General features: G+C 38.6%; 1 long non-coding RNA gene across 1 annotated transcript; it reads left to right on the top strand.

The window, feature by feature from the left end:
- The first annotated feature begins 1,182 nt into the window (after positions 1–1,182).
- Positions 1,183–17,621, top strand: LOC148830474 (uncharacterized). The gene is made up of 3 exons (XR_016091294.1): positions 1,183–1,354; positions 2,614–2,675; positions 17,495–17,621. It is a non-coding gene; the product is annotated as an uncharacterized LOC148830474 (long non-coding RNA).
- The last annotated feature ends 431 nt before the right edge of the window (positions 17,622–18,052 follow it).

Below are 18,052 nucleotides of genomic sequence, written 5' to 3'. Positions count from 1 at the left end.
AGGTCTTTGTTATGGAACCTGTTTTAAGAATCACGAAAGCCTTTTAAAAATATGCATGCAAGCATTTCTTTATTTAAAGTCTCTTCCTGCAGTTAAAGTGTGATATCTTTGTCACTTTTAACTATAGATTAATTTAGCTCTGTAATAAATACTTGCATAGCGCGTTTTCTACCGAAAATTTATTTTAAAAACTACTGTACATGAAAATGTATGCAGCTAATTCAATACATGAATGCAGCGTGTTACTATACTTTTGTTTTCGTTTTATTATCGGCAGTTTATCGCTGTTATAAAAATCGTGCAGTCAAATGTAAGATGGATGCAGCTTTATTTAAATAGCCACAAAAGGCTGTGTCCTGAGAACCCAGAACGATCAAGAACAGTGGAACTGCTCGGAAATAGACTCGCCTGGTTTTGAAATGATCCAGTTGTTTGTTACCCGTGGCTGTATCCCTTTCCTTCCCAGATTTGAAGTCCGTAGTTTGGATAGTTACCTGCAGTGCTCGGCACTACAGATGTATTTCAGTTTTGCACACCATCAATAAACACTGTACTTACATTGTACCTTTTCTACGTCTGGTTCTGTCAAGCTGTAAACTTCGCATCCATCAACTGAATTAATTTGAATTACATATTGTACAAGGCAGATAACTGTGATATCTATATAACATACTGTATAACCGTTATATATGTAAAATACATTTTACATACCCGTCAATGCATGGATATCTCATCTTCATTATGCAAACCAGCATGATATTTTTAAGGATTTTATCAATATTTATGGTAAACATGGAATGCCGTATTGTATTAAGTTTATTTTCAAATGGAATGTTTGGCAAATATAACTTAATAAAAGCACAAACGTCACCTCTGTCTGCTTTATCTTAATTTCATTGAAATACATGTGCAAAACATACAGTAATCAGACTCTGCCTTGCTTGTGGATATTGCAAAGTCAATAAGTGCATATGCACATATTCCATAAATACTTTGAACAACTTGTTGCGCTCTTACGCAAGCGTCCTGCCTAGGTAAGACAGGAAGCATTTCATTCGGGTTGCGGCAGTGCCAGCGCTACTCCGCTCCTGTCCGGTAGACTGCGCTATTCCGGTGCCTTTCTCGGCCTCCCCTCTATACGGGTTGAGACTGACTGCTCTGCTGCCACGTAATCCGGAGACAAGTCAAACGGGAGACGGGGGGGGGTCTGCAGCCTAGCACGGCAGACTGTATAGAGGCTAAATGCTAAGGAGTCGTACGTGATTTCTGGAAACCACCGCATGAAACAAGAACAAGACGGAGTTTGTTTTTAATATATTTTCGTAAAATAAAAACCGCTTCTCTTCCGCTGTAGGTAAGTAAAGTCTTGTTTTTTAAGTACAGTCTGACAGGCAACTATGAAGTGCTACTTGTAACACGCAGTCTTGCGCCTGTGGATTAACACGAGCTACTGTACATTTACGAACAGGCAACTTTCTGAAGTTACAAAGTAGATCTGCAGTGCTTTCATTTAGAGAAGGGCCTTTCATCTTGTGAATTAAAACGCATACAGTGTTTGATTTCGGGTCTTGGTAGGTTTATCAAACAAGAGTCTCACGTAGTCTCACTCGGTTAAAATTTACGAATTGAGTACTTCGTAATTTGTAACTTAACGTAGTTCTCAACTGTCCCAACTGTTTCTGGAATGGAATGTACTGCTGAAAATGCCAAATAATAAAAGCTGGCGTTGTATTTCCGTTTTTAAATAGAATCGCGAACTCAACTCGGCTGGTTTCAGATTGCTTTGTGTAGAAAGCAGGTCTAAGTAGCTGTAGTTTTTTTTTTAAAGAAATGAGGTCTGTCTTAAAGCATAGAGGAATTACATTATATGCATGTATTTATTGAATACACTGCAGTTGGACAAGATAAAAATAATAATAAATAAGTAATCGTACTCAGTTAACTCAGTATTTAATGTATTTTTCCTGCTCATTGCTACTTAACCTGCAAAGAAAAAAAAAACATTTACCTTTTTTACCCGAGCACAATAGCGTTGCTTTCTTTGGTTTGTTTAACAGGTACAGTAATCATATACCTGTACATAAAAGGATTGAGCATTAAATGTAAAATTCAATTAAAATGACATTATTCCTCTTCAAGTGTGATAAGTACTACCGATGTAATCAATACACGTGCCTTATACAGATTAGGTTAAATAAGTCACCCTTTTACACATTAAAAAAAATAGTTATATTTGATTAATATCCCGATATATCCGCAGTTTAGCCAGTCTGTTTTGCAATGTAGACTGGCTCATGGATATGCCTCTACACGCACTTTTTTGTTTATAAAATATGCTCGATTTCCTTAAACTAAAATGTCACTGAAAATTTGAGGGAACAGATACTTATTGATATGAATGCATTGTGGATGAAATAGTTATTTTGGAGGTTTCAAATACTGCACATCACTTTTTTTCACTTATGCTCTTAGAACCCTGGAAGTGCCTGCAATGTTCTTTAAATCAGAACCATAGAATGTGATGGAAAATGTGCAGCTTTCTCTTAATTAGGTAAGATATTTAGTGTGAGAAGCTGCTTTCATCTAGTGTCATAGTGTATTTGTTCTTGACAGGACATAAAACCCGGGGGATAGGCTTTCAGTACTTCTAACAGCTTGAACATCAGCAGTAATTGGTAAGTAGACAAACATGCAGAATTGCCTTTTCAGAGTTAAATTAGTGGTGTAAAAGCATTTTTTTGTAGTCATAGCTTAGTACCGTTCCTTAAACTAAAGTGTACAAAAACAATTTATCATGGGTCCATCCTTCTAGTGCAAGAACTAGTTTCTGATCTTAAAGGGGTAGGTCAGAATACTTTATTAATGGCATTTAGGATGAAATGCTTTTCCTTGAGAAGTATGCCTGGTTGAAATGTAAAGTGTCAAACAGTATTATTGGAAAGAACTGTTGGTTTATTTACAGTACAGGACAAATTGGAAATATGAGGAACAAAATATCGTTAGCCCTGTCGCAAAATAACAATTTCAATTAAGTATTTGTGTAGAAGGTTTAATGAAGGTACAACCTTTTTCCGTTTATGCTGTATTAGCACACAAGTTATGACGTGACATTTAATGGTCCAAAATTTGGACAATAGAAGGTTTACTGGCTGTAAGGTTTTGCAGGAAAAGAACGTACAGCCTTCTAGGGTTAAGCCAAGCTTTGGGTGTCAGAATCTTGGTCTCCATTAAGCAGGACAGTCCAAAAGCACAGAAGTGCTGTGCAGTGGTTTTGCTGTGTGTGCATTGATGGTAGATTCAGCACTGTCACTAACAAGCAGTGGAACAATAAATGGTGTATCTGACTAAATGCACTCGCATTATGCTTAAGTACACTTGATTTCTTTGTCAGTCACGAGCTAAGATGTGTCAGTCATTTTATTAATGTTACACGGAGTTCAAGAAAAGGAACAGAGTTCAAGAAATATTTTTTAATAAAAAAACTTGGTATTGACTGTTCAACTTTATGGTTTTCATATTTCTTGAAATCCTTAGAATTTTACTTTACGAGTGCAACAGGAAAACTGTCAACACATTGTCATCCCTATTTAAAAAAAAACTGAGATAATATTGGACAATATTACTGTCCAAAGTTTTAAGTGTTTTGGTGCAAACAAGCACTCATTAAATCAAGAGAACAAATAATATGAAGTTTTATTCTTAAAATTCTCGAATTCCTGATTCTGGTTGCCTTATTAAATGGATTCTGCAGATAACTCTTTGTGGATTCCAATGTAGTAGGTCTTTGTGAAGTTTTTCACTTTTAACATTAGTCATGGGAACACATTGATCTCGAGGCACAGCTGGACTCTTACAGTCAGTTTAGAGATGAGTTGTATGAGTTACAACCATAAATCAGGATCATATGCTTTTAAAATGCACTGAAGATTAGTAAACATCTTCTTTGAGAACAAAATAATTCCCGTTGTTATGACATTACAAAAGAGTTTAGTGTTTTATTTAGCCTACTTTTTACTATTTTTGATTAAACGTAGAAGCATTAGACTAAGCAATCAGGCTCTCACCTTAATTGTCTAATTGCTATTATTCTGTGTAAGGGAGGAACCTCATCCATAATTGTGCGTCTAAAAAGTAATACAATTACCAACACTAGCAATCTGTTATATTTGACCCTGGGAAGTGGAAGTGACTTCAGGAGGTTGTTAAAAATAGAAATTGTTCCCTAAATATAAATATTATCTAGCATCCGGGCTGGTTGAAGCGGTGTCATGTCTTGGGTTAGCCTTAAAGAGGGAGACAAGAGAAGGGACAAATGTGATGGCCTAAAGACAACATGGAAGGTTTGAAAGTAAATTATACTGCCGTCTAGCATGGGAAAGAACTTGGAAGGACTTGGAAACCTTTAAATTATTTCCCTTGTTACAGCTGTCGGAAGAACTATTTTCCATATCTTTACCAAAAGTATGTGCAGTTTTATGATGATCTGCACAAGTGTAAAATTTAATAAGGCTCAGCGGCCCAATCTTATAACAACACACAGGTATTTGTGAGTTTGAATGTATTATTCAGTGAAGGTTGAGCCCAGCTGACTGAATGGACACAGTAACACAGAGAGCTTTATGTCAGACCTTGTGTAACACACTTTGAGACTTTAACTTGAAAGTCAGATTGTTCAGTTTTTGGTATGTCTTCATAAAGCAATAAATATAAAGGGAGTGGATAGATTATTTTTTTCCAGGCTTTTATACTTGCATTGCTTAATAAACACATGACAAGCATGTCAGACGCATACAGGGCAGTATTTTAGTACAAGAATGTCCGATCATGGTCCCAGAGGGACAGTGTGTCTACAGCTTTTCATTCCAACTCAGCTCTTAATGAGGTAAACAAGCTGGTTACAGGCTTAACTAGACCAATTTAACTGCTGCTTTAAACATGCATGTAGGCTGGCCCTCCAGGACTGGAATTGGACAGCCCTGTTTCTGTCTGAATCTGTAATAAATGGATTCAGAATGGTCAGAACAGTAAAGCAAATACTATCTATGGCACCTGGTCATTTTAAATTATACAGGTCTTTCCATTTAACTGACCTCTTCTTCTTCGTCACAGCCCCTAAACTTGCATGTCACTGTGTTGACAGTCATTATGCAAGTCTTAAGGCAACTGATATACATTTCTGTATGTGCTAGAATTGGCTAGAACTTTGTACTACACCAAGGGACTGGTCCCCATGCTTTGCAAATTAAAGTGTACTGAGCACAATGCACACCTTGGCAGCTACCCCCAGTCTTAACAATGCTGCATTTACTATAATGGGCACTCATTATGCTGTAGCCAGGGAGACTTGTCCTCTTATTGAGTCCAGTATCTTTTGTTGATGCTTGAAGAGCTGAAGGTTAAACCTGATAAAAATGAAAGGTCAATTGCTTTCTGTCAAGTGTGTGCACCACAGTTTGATTTAATCAGTTTGTGATTGCTGTATGTGATAGCTGAAATAATCGTAGACTGGCTATGATTATTCCACTCCATGTCTTGGAGGGACGTGAAGCCGTATTAATGTAATGGTCATGCATGATTGTAACCTGTGGTAATTATCATGAAATCTGCTTACAACTAAAAAAATGACAAGTGCGACTCAGCAGATTTATCTATACCAGGGATTGCTTCATCTGCAGTGTTCAGTTATCTGATACAACTGCAGGTCTCATTAGTGACAATAGTCTGTTCATCACTGGTTAATCAAATGAGTGTTTGAATAAATGTCTGGAGTATGGTCCTTGCCTGGTCAAGACGAACCTCTTATTTCCCAAGATTGGCACTACTGCTACTATTGCCCAAGGCACATGCTTGCCCAAGTGCTACGTGAGAAATCCCATAAGACCGTATCTGCAGCTTAGAGCAGTGTGCGTCACAGATGTACATGCTGTATTGCTTCCAAAGGCATTAACTTGTGACCATGGTTTATTTTCTTGATAACTGGTGAATTTGTTGCAGTTACGAGAGAGGTTTCTTATAATGCTTAGTATAGTTTGGTTCTAATGGAAGTTGAAATGACTCGGACTTAACCCATTTACACCCGGCGTCCATTCCGATGTAAATTCTGCAAACATTTTAAAAAATTGTCAATCACTTCAGGGTTACACTGGCTTTCTGGAATACTGCTGTGAATACAAAAAAAAACATCAGTCTAGACATGAAAGTTTTTTAAGCCAATAACCTCTTGAGCAACTGATGTTTTACTTGATAAGGAAAGACACAGAATATATGTATATATAAGTTCAGCAGAAACAAAATCAGAACTAAAGGATACTGAGTGGATTGCATAGCAACAACACTCAGGGTTTGGAGCTTAAAATAATACATTTCTTGTGGTCAAAAGCAAACATGCAGTGTGTTTTGACAGTTTGTTTTGTTGAGGTTTATGAATAATTTTCTTAGATGCCCGTCATACTTTAATAGAGGCTTTTAGTCTTGTTAAATTGTACTCGCAATCAGTGTCGCTTTTGAAAAAGTCTATTGTATATATTGCTTTCATGGGAAGTGAAATGTTGATGAAATTAAATAGACCATTGTGGCAAGGCTGGAATTTTCTGTGAACAATGGAGAACTGAAACAGTGGTGGAATGTGGTGATCCCAGGTCATGGAGCAAATATTTGTATGGTTCCCTCCTCCCCCTCCCCTGACAGTACTCACTGGTAGCACCATAAGCAGCATCTTAGACTCCATGAAATTGTATCTACAGTCCTTTTGTAGAGCCCTTTGATAGGATATAGTGTTGTACTTGTCTATCTCTTATATTTTCCTTTGTTGAACTCTTAAGTGAGGTTTATTTGACACTACACTGGCTACTCTGACTGTAGTTTCTTACCTGTGTGATCTGTTGTTTTAGTAAAAGTGAAGAGGTAAAAGCAGGACATCTTTTATTGGATTGGTGATCATTCCACCTTGCGGGTGGTACTGTGGTCTAGGTGCCCGACTTGTAAACCACAGGTTGGGTGTTCAAATCCAGCCGGCGCCATGACTTTGGGGCGGAGCGGTGGCTCTGTGGCTAAGGATCTGCGCCTGTGACTGGAAGGTTGCTGGTTCAAATCCCGCGGCTGGCAGAGGAATCCTACTCCGTTGGACCCCTGAGCAAGGCCCTTAACCCCAACTTCTCCAGGGGCGCTGTACATTGGCTGACCCTGTGCTCTGACCCCAAGCTTCTCTCCCTGTCTGTGTGTCTGTGTCTCATGGAGAAAAGCTGGGGTATGCGAAAAGACAAATTCGTAATGCAAGAAATTGTATAGGGCTAATAAAGAAACATTATTATTATTATTATTATTATTATTATTATTATTATTATTATTAATTGAGGCGCTGAGCTAGAATACTAATACCCCATGCTAGTTAAGCAAACAATGTTTCTAATCATAGAGTTAGATCAGGATATTTAAAAAAGGAATGTATAAGTTTGTGAGGCCTGAAATCATTTTATATGGGCTAAAATATTTCTGACTCACTCAATTGTCTGTTTTATGATGCTTTGCATTGCATTATTGTGGCTCGCTCTCCAAAATGCATCAATTTATCAAGCTTTGTAATCACAATGGAGCCAATTAAGTGTGCCAGTTGTTTCAGAGGCACTGCTCTGACGCCTCGTTACCAGCGTTATTGAGAGAATTATGGAAGATGCCGTTCACAAAGTGATATTTTACTGTATAAATGAATGGACCTTAGAATTGGATGAATTGTAGCAGTAGGAGAAAATCACATAGGATGACCCTTTTGGCGTAGTTTAATTTAGGAAGGGTAAACCAATTACGCACACAGCTGATCTGTTACCATCAGGAATAAAGGAATAAAAGAGCTCCCTAAAACTGCCACAAGTTTTATTTGAAAAAGTACTTCTTCATGTTATTATGTGATATGCGGTGTTATTTTCCTTAAGATTGAGAGAATTAATGACTACTATCATTTTAATACTCTTGTTACTGTCTCATTCATTTGTTTTTGTTTTATTAAGTTTAGATTCCTCAACACAGCCTAGTGTTCTGTTGCTATGACTACCAGTGTCATCTCTTTGTGGTCCCTCGGAAAGCCAGCAGAATCTTCCAAAAGATGAAAATAAACCTGTGAAGACTGTGGCTTCCACAATGAGAACATTTCGATACCATGCAGAGATACCAGTATCAAACATTGCTATGCAATTGGACTGTCCACCTTATGTGAAACCTGAAGTTTATTTACTTATTAGGCCATATTTTTTTCTGTTACATACCTGACAACAGTTTGTAAAATTGGGACATTCAGCCTTCGAGAGTCTTTGGGTTCAGCTTTCAAGACATTTACATTTACACTTTTGGGATATCTATTGTTGGAATTGATATTAATTTAGAGTTCTTAATCTACTATACAGTTAATAAAGATAGCATGAAGTCTGTAATTAACATGTGTAATAATGGCTGAGGAGTGTAGTTTACTATATAAAACAGTGACTTAGTATGAGAGTAACAGAATATTTCCACAGATGAAAAGGCTGTGTTGTAGGGATCCCTGTTTTTTTCCCCCAAAGTGAAGTATGTAATACTTTCTCCTAATTTGGCTAACAAGCTTCTAGCAGGCATTATAGCTTTTTAATAGCTTGCATTTTTGCAGTGCCTTAATTTAAAAATATTTTAAATTTTCCGAGGTTGTTGCTACAGAAAGATGGTCAGTTTATAAATAGATTAGTAGTAGCTCAATAATCGTTAAACTTGAGATCTAGAATTTGCAATTGATATACATTTATAATTTGTATGTACAATAGGGTTTGGTGCAGAGAACTATCGTGAATAGCCAAATTAATTTATAAGACAAGAAAAAAACAGCATTTTGGCTGTGAAGCCTTTTTCGAGTGACGCACCCAAAGAAGACTCCACAGCTGAAACGTTGTCTCTTTCCAGCATGGAATAAACGTTCACGTAGGTAGCTGCGTCAGCATGTGTAGGCTGCAGAGGAACAGGTAACGGGTTTATTCCATGGAATAAACCTTTACTTGTTCCTTTGCAGCCTACGCATGTTGATGCAGCTACCTACTTGAGCAAATTCATTTATAACCAAGTCCACCCCTATACTGTTATACATACTGTAGTATAATGTGCTACAGTATATAATATATATGATACAAATACAGTACATAAGCATCCCTCCTTTATATGATGATTATAGTACTAATGCATTGGCTTTAAGATAATTAAAATAACATTGATCAACTAAAACTAACAGCATTAATCACAAACCTATATTAATCAGATAAAATAATCAACATAAATCTGCATCCTCTACATCAACAGTGCCCAACCAGTGGTCTATTGCGGAGTGCTTGCCAGTCGATTGCAAGAATGTTTCAATAGCCTAATCATCCATTTAAATCTATGCATGTTATCTCATACATTTTACTGCCCTTGTGTGTGTTTAACCCTTGTCGGGTTGTTTGTAAAAGACTCTGTTGTCTGGGTGCTGGCTGACTTCTGTAAATAAAGAAAGTGTGTGCTACCCAAGAACGTTGTCTCGGTTATTGCCACAAGAACCCCACATTCCCTACGGTGCATAGCGGAGCGAAATGGACTGGCCATGATAAATTCGCCATCAGTTTGATACGTTTGATTGCCTATTTGATAATCGTAGTGTCTGAGCAAAAATGAGTGAAGGAAAGAGACCAAAAACTAGCCATTATCACAAAGAATGGGAGCATGATTATTTTTTTGTACTTTCGCATTCAAAGTGTGTGTGTCTAATCTGCAATGCTAGTGTCTACGTTTCCCTAAAGGGGAAACATAGAACAACATTTCAGAACTACACACCAAATTTATGATGCAGACTTTCCCGGTAAAAGCACCACAGCAGTCGGTTTTCACGAGGCCCAATACAAGAGGGAAAGCGGCAACCATCGCGTCGTTCCATGTGAGCCACGTCCTGGCTGAACACAAAAAGTCATGCAGCGATGGAGGTCTTAGAAGCGTTTGCTGAGGCTGCTGACTCGCTGTTTGGAGATTTCAAAAATAAAAATGAAATCGCAGCTGCCATCAAAGACATTCAGTTGTCAAGAAATGCTGTAACTAGACGATGTGAAGCAATGGCAAAAGACCTTGAGGGTCAATGGAAAAAGTACAAAGCTGCATGTGAGAGTTTTTCCCTGCAGTGTGATGAATTGACCGATATGGCGCACATATATGTATTTTTATTTGAATGGTGTCTGAGGACAAAAGAGAAACTACTCACAGTTTAACCTCTAAAAGGGCCCACACGGGGCGATGATATTTTTCAAGTTTTAATGGAGTTGGTGAGCAAGACCGAGCTGCCCGTTTTTAGGCTCGTTTCAATTACCGGCGATGGTTGGCCACACCAGTGGATTCATTGCACTGTGCAAACAAAGTGAAACCTTTCTGGATTTTATTCATTATCACTGCATAATTCATCAACAAGCATTCTGTGGAAAGATTTTAAATCCCAAAGACGTAATGGACATTGCGAGGAAGGTTGTGTGCTCAATTCGGGCAAGAAGCTTACAGCGCAGGCCATTTCGCTCGCACCTGGAGGAGGCAGGCGCAGACCACACGGACTTGTTGCTGCACGCTGATGTGCGAGGTTCAGAGAGCTGTTGCCTGAAATCAAAGAGTTTCTCAAGTCGCCTAAACATGCCGCATATGCCCAATTAGAGTATGACCTGTGGCTTCTGGATTTAGCATTCCTCACAGACCTGACTAAACTGCTGAATGAGCTGAATGCCGAGCTGCAGGGACAAAATAAAAATGTCATCGACATGATCAGCAGTGTCCACACGTTCAAAAGAAGATTACAAGCGCTCTCAAGTAAGCTTCAACGCCAAAACCTGCGCTACATTAATCATATGCAATCAGAGCTTCAGCGTCAGGGCAAAGACACAGCACAGCTTGACAGTGTACATTACATTGAACGAGTTCAGGACCTCTCATCCGAGTTCAGCACACGTTTCACTGACTTTGCATTACTGGTGCCTGTTGCCTCAGACATGTGCTTCCCGGTTTGCCCAGATATAGATGTGGATGATATAGCCTTGAAAGTGGGATCACTCTTTCACCTCGACACAACAGCAGTGGAGAATGAAAATGACATTCAGATGAAAGCCAGGGCAACAGCTGAGATGAAGAGGGAGTTCCAGGAGCCGCTGTTGGAGAAGTATCCCAACATAAGATCTGCCTTTTACTTCTCTGCCTTTTTTGGATCAACCTGTTTGTGTGAGAATGCATTCTCTCGCATGAAAATAAAATCAAAGTACAGATCTACTATGACAGATGAACACCTTGTGGTCTGCCTGAGACTTGCATCCAGCTGCTACTGCCCTGACGATGGAAAAACTAGCAGCTCCTTCTCAGTGCCAATGCTCACATTAAGGTAGGGAATTCTTTTTTCTAAAATGGGGAACATTACTTGTTCACCTTAGCATGAGTCACATGCTTTTTTTTTTTTGCTGTAAGCTGGTTATTTTAGTGATGGGTATCGCTATTGTATTGATGTGCCCACAGTCTGTTTTTCCCATATCAGAGCTCCAAATTGACACTGATAGATCGCACTGACCAGGTTGAGATGCAGACGCTGGATAGAGCGTTCCTGGGCGGGAGGCAGGAACTGCCTGACTCACTAGCTACGTTCATCTCATGATCCTTGTCTGATGTGCGGTTAATTTGAGAGTTGCACTTAACCTTTGGCTCAGTTTCATCCCGTTCTGCTCTTCTTTCATTCAAGGGCCTGTTAGCCAGGCTGCATTGTGAATGAGTGGATTTGCGAATGTTAAATATCGGCTGTCGAGACCCTACTGTATATGAATGTGCAATTAAGTTACATGTTATTTTGTTCTACATTAGTTCTTGAAGACAATTGGGGAATAGTACAATTTAGACGTTTTAGCATCATAATATAAACTTTGTGTGCTTGTGTAGACCCCCACTAATTCTTATATTCCATTATGTTAGTGTATAGCATCCACACTGCTACTTTGAGTCAACATTCCTGCCGTAATCTACAGCGTTGAGGGGGATGGAAAACTTGATGCATGAGAATGCTTTTCAGACAGTTACTTACAATATTTGTCTTCCACCACCTTGTAAAAGTATAATATTTGCACATTTACGGTTTTCTAAGTGTGCTTTCCTTCTCACCCTTTTGTGCAGTTTGTGCAGAGGAGCTGGTCTGGTTCACTGAAGTTGTGGTTTGTGGTAATGAAATGGGACGCTGTTGAATGATCTGTGCAAATATTTTGCTTGAAATTAAATTCTCTGCAAGTTTTGTGCTGCCAGTAGTCTTCTTGGAAAGGCCTACAGTGAGGCAGCTGCAGAGGCCCTTGCAGTGGAAATGATGAGGAGAGGTAGTGTAATGTTTTACAGCGCTACTATATTCCAGACATTGTTGACTATGGGTTTTGTTCTGGCTTGTGAGAACATGCAGACTGTGTAAATAAACCTCTGTAGAATTGAGGGAATTGATTTTTTGGGGGGAGAAGATGTATTAAAGTTTCATAGCCAGTTCATGAAAGTAATCCAAAGGGAAAATTTGCAGTCGTATCCAGCATCTTGACAGTTTAGTGCCAGTAATTGTTGCATAGTTTTGTCTTCTTCTGGATGCCTAGTGTTTTATACATTTGTGTCTGTTCATTTTTTATGAATAGTGCAAATCTTGGGTGTAATAAACCATTATAAAAGGTAAACACTGTCACATTCATATACAGTATATTATTTTAAACTGTTGTCTAAGCGTTGGAGTACTTAAATTATTTATACATTGTACAAGCTCAGAGCAGTATCAGGCAAACAAGATTGATCAAAGATACATATTAGGATTGTTTTTTTAGGAACTTTGCAGTTTTTGTGTAGGCTGAAAGAAAGTAAACACTCTTACGCACTATACCATATAAAAATAGTATTATTTTCCTGTGTTGTTTCTAAAGTGTAAACATGAATGGTAGTTAAAGCTGAAAACAAATGAAAGTTTTTTCAGTTGAATCTGTGATACTTACAGCAGATGGATGTAAATTCCACACTGGAAAGCAGAAAGAAGGAAGAAAAACAACTTTCTCGGGTGGTGAGATAATGAGGCTGAGGGCAGGAGTATGAAACAGAGGGTGGGGTAAAGTGGACTAGTGAAAGAGAACGGGAGAATGTTTGTAGGAGTTGGGGAAAGGAGATCCAAAGAGACTGAAATCTGGGAAACAGACAGGAAGTGTAAAAGGCTGTATGTGAATAAAGAGATTTGGAAAGAAAGTATTCCATCATCAAGAGTTGGGGGAGGTGAAAACCTTGTTTAAAGGATTTGGCTTTCTCAAGCAAGAGTCCTTGAGTCCCTGTGATTGAGGCTAATGTAGCTCTTCACTTAAACCATTATCGGGAAACATAGAATTCCCAAAACATTCATTGTAATTGCTGGCTCTGTGGACAGTTAGGTCTGTGACTAATAATCCTACGTTTTTAACAGAGATGCATTATCGCCCTGTCTTAATGCCTCCTGTCTTAATGTTTACAGTAATTGGTAAAACACTTTGGACATTTTATTAGTTTAGATAGCTTGTAAGTGTATTTATGTTTTTTATTTTTATTTATATAATCAGTCCTGTCTAACAAGGTTTCAGTTGTTTGTTTTTCAGCTTGACTACACAAAAATCAATTTTGTTTAACCAGCGGCCTGTAAAATGCCCCCTATATGTGAAGTTTTGTTCCTTAAACATTAAGCTCCTTTGCTTTTCTTCTGAACTTTGTCCTGATAAAGCTTTTCCCAGCAGACCCTGCTATTTTAAGGACCTTTTTTAGAACAGCAAGGCATGCAGATTTATCTTAGAATGACCTGTTTGGCTTTTTTTAGTTTTTTCAAGGATAACAAATTTCATAAAGCATACACTACTACCCAGAAAATTTGAAAATGCACCATGTTGCATGGACAAAATATTTTAGGTAGTAAAATTAAGGAATAGGTTTGTCTGTTTTCCTTATACATTTCAGATCCAGTTCAGGGTTTAAACGAAAGAGAAAATAAGGTAGCACAGCCACACCATACTTCACTAAGTCAAGAGCCAGGGTGCTAGGTGAATACCTAAGAGGTTATTTGCTGTATTTGCAATACAGGACAGGTTCATATTGGCTCACATTCAGGCTAGTGAACCCAGATTGAGAGTCTGACAAGCTTTTAGATCAGTGTTTGTGAAAGACAAGGGATCAATAGACCACAGTACTGTGCCCAGGCTTTCACAAGGTTCACAGGATGCATGCTTTTCCTTTCCAATGATGTCTACTTCCCTTAGCTCTGATTGCTCTTTAGAGAAAAGGGCGAAGGGAGAGTAATTTGCTGCTACATTAGTGAAGCACAATTTAATTTTGCATTCAGGAAATTAAATACAATTTGAGATGTAGGCTCATCCCTGTTTGTGTTTTGTGGTTATGCATTAATGTGTTTTTATGTGTATTAAGTAAAAATGAAGTGCAAGTCAGAGTCCAGACCTCAGCCCAATTGAGATGCTGTGGGATGACCTGAAGAGAGCTGTTCATGCAAGGAATCCCAGAAATATTCATGAACTGAAACAGTTTTGTAAGGAGGAATGGTCTAAAATTCTATTGTGCAAGTCTCATCAGCAGCTACAGGCAACATTTGGTGGAGGTTATTGCTGCTAAAGGAGGTTCTACCAGTTACTAAATACAAGGGTTCAAATTACTTTTTCCCAGCCTGGACTGTGAATGTTTAAACGATGTGTTCAATATTGAGAAGAAGAAGTACAATTGTTTGTGTGTTATTAGCAGATTGTGTTTGTATATTATTGTGACTTAGTTGAAGATCAGACCACATTTGTATGAGTATTTTTTTGCAGAAATCCAGGCAATTCCAAAGGGTTCACAAACGTTTTTTTGCAACTGTAATTTTGCAATTATGTTGTGCTTGGCATTCAAATTAATATTATGATCACTCATACAAATGTTTTGATTGTAAAACAAAAATAAGTTTTGACTCTGCTGTCCCAATACCTTTGGAGGGCACTGTATGTAGTGCGCAGAAATATTTATTGAACCAGTTCACCTGTGACAAGGGCTGTCAGGATCATCAAGATGGAGATGGAGAGGCATTTTCTGCTAGTAGCTCACTTTCTCTCATGGAAATAACACCTCTTTTAGTACATTCCCATTTCCACCACCAAATATGACTCATAAGTAGTAGCTATTTGCTTTCATCTAGGAGACAATCAACTTTAAGTGCTGGAGGTGTCCCATATAACAATGTCTGTAGGAAATGAATATGTAATCAATATTTGTTCCAAATGCATGGGTCCTTGGCTTTTGTTGCATTAAATAGGACTGACTCTTCTCATTATCTGATGGCAGATCGGTTTTCTATAAAGTATGCAATATTTAGTATCCCAGTGGAGCAGTCTTAACTTTGAATCGTCTAGCAGATAATGGTGAGGGTAGAAGAATTGGAGCTGAATAAACAGACATGCAGGGGCTAGGAAAGAGGGAAAGATTGCAGTGATCAATCTGGTGATGTATTTAACATTTGTGGTTTAACTTATGACTGCATGTAAGAATGAACTCAGGATAAGTGATTGTTCTAATTGTATTTTAGCAGCAGTCAGCAGATATAACACTGTTGAGAATCATAATGCTTTCAGATTTTTTTGTGGCCATTGAGGTTGATGGACATCCTCCATTGTGATACTAGCTTGGCTGCAAATGGGAAATTTCACCAAAAATGAAGCTAAAATCATCCAGTTTCCACACTGTTTTTCAGATATTGTTTGGATACTGATTTATGTGGAAAAACTGGGAGAACGAGCAAGGATTTTCCGTGGACTGTACAGTCCTACTGATAATAAAGAGGTATCATAAGTAAATCGCTGTACTTTCATGTTTCTTTCCTGCAAATACAAAGGAAAGTTATTCTGAATGAGTGGAAATAGCTTTTACCACATTCATGATAAAAAGAACTGGAAGTCCAGCTGCGATAGTTATTAGCCCCATGGCTTTTGGCTTTCATGCAAAATCCATTTAGAAGAAAATCTTTTGTATTAAAAAAGTCAAACATAAAAAAAATCTCTTAGAAAAGGCAGTGGTTACAGAAGTAAATGGCAGTTCAAACAGGAAATGTGTATTTAAAGAGTTGAGTGATTGCAAGGCTTTTTTTGGGAGGTGGGGATAGGGTAATTTTAACAGGGGCTTTTAGTGGGGATCTGGCAATTGTACAGTAGTTCGCTCTTCTCATCTTTGGGACTAAATTGCAGTCCTAGAGAAAGTCATGCTATAATGACATGTTGACTTTGTGGCTTAAAGTGCTGAACCTGCTCCCCTTTCCCAGTGGTTCCTGTAGAGAGGAGATCACAGGGCTAGTCTAATGTCATCTCTCTCTGCCCCATGTTACAGTAGGCATGGTCCAGCTTCCATGAGTTCCATCAGTTCTTGTTTGCATTTTGGAGTTCCTGACTGAAATTAATCATTCCTTCGGTATTCTACAAATCCAACATATCAATGAGGTCATGGAGAATGAAAAAGTATTTAAAGCAACATGCTTTCAATCTATTTAAAAATGTTATTGTGCATATAAAAGCCCAGAGTGCCAGAACATAGGCAGCATACAGCAAATAAGAACATTCTGTTCTGATGGGGACAATTCTGAACTCAAATGCTGTGTACTGTAGTGTATAGTCTCTCTCATTTTTACCAGGTACAGTGTTTGTTCAAGTCAGAAAACAGAGCATTGTATTCCCACAACATAGATGCGCTAGGTTACAGCAAAGTACTGTGGATTGGAAATGAGTAGGGGCAGGTTAGTGCAACAGAGAATCCAATAAACAGTTTGCTGAAGGACCAGTTTCTGCAGTTGAAAAGCCTTAGGGGGAAAAGATTTAGTTGACTGTGCACAATTATGAACTGCCTTTACTTCAGACATGGAAATAGCGATTGGGTTTATGTTAGTAAAGTGGGTTTCACAGGACAAACCATAGACAACAATATAGTTTTTAATGACTGTGGCTACAAAAGTGTAACATTTTCCTTAAGTTACTTCTCTTTTCCCCTGCCATCATTGAGTTTGGGCATTCTTAAAGTAGACTCCCTTCTGTTAATTTCATCAGGAAAGGAGTTTGTGGTAACCTTGAATCCCATATAGTATGTGCTAGAATGAATTATGCGCAAATGCCCAGTCTTTTAAGTGACTACTATTTGAGTCCATTATTAATAACAAGTCAGTGCTTGATCACTTTTTGATGCGTTTCAGGAGTTGTATTTGTATACTTCATTTACAGTAATTATTAACAGGAAACGTTACCGTACATTCACTTGAATTACACTGAAAGATCTCGCTTTTATGAAATTTGTTGATAGGAACTATGTGATTAAGAAACATTGGAGTGGGGCAGATTTCTTAATCCTTGACTGAAGTTATAAAGTGCATTTCTGCTTTTCTAGATATCCTTTGGTCGTGGGGTATTCTCTTCAGTCCCTAACTGCATTATTTCTGCACTGACAGGAAGAGAGGCCTGGAGGTTTTCTCTCTGTGGTCAACGGGGCCGGCACCCTCATCACCGACATCTGATTGCTGCGCCGAGCAGGGAAGAGCCCCTTCTGTTGAGTGGAGAGAAGGAGCAAGCCATGAGACAGCTCAAAGGAAAGCCTAAGAAAGAGACCTCCAAGGACAAGAAAGAGAGGAAACAAGCCATGCAGGAAGCACGGCAGCAGATCGCCACGGTGGTGCTGCCTACGCTGGCTGTGGTGGTGCTCCTCATCGTGGTGTTTGTCTATGTGGCGACCCGCCCTGGCGCCGTTGAATAACCTAGGGGCATTACTCCTCCAACACAGACTCATTGCTACCAGCAGAAGGATCTTTTTGCCTCCTCCCGTTACAGATCTCTGTGCTTTGTATCGGAATGTTTGAGAAATTCTGCAGATCCCTTACCACCTTCCTTTCATTTGAGTATGCTTCCTCTTTTGTTTCTAAGGACAAAAAGCAGAATTGACCACAGCACAGTACTACGTCATCTTTTTTCATACGTGCCTTCAATGAATGACATTGTCTTGTGTATGTTGG

Source organism: Atractosteus spatula, chromosome 7, assembly GCF_055471065.1.
Source record: "Atractosteus spatula isolate fAtrSpa1 chromosome 7, fAtrSpa1.hap1, whole genome shotgun sequence".
NCBI lineage: Eukaryota > Metazoa > Chordata > Actinopteri > Semionotiformes > Lepisosteidae > Atractosteus > Atractosteus spatula.
The sequence above is the reverse complement of the archived record's forward strand: the minus strand, read 5'-3'. Positions and strand labels throughout refer to the sequence as shown.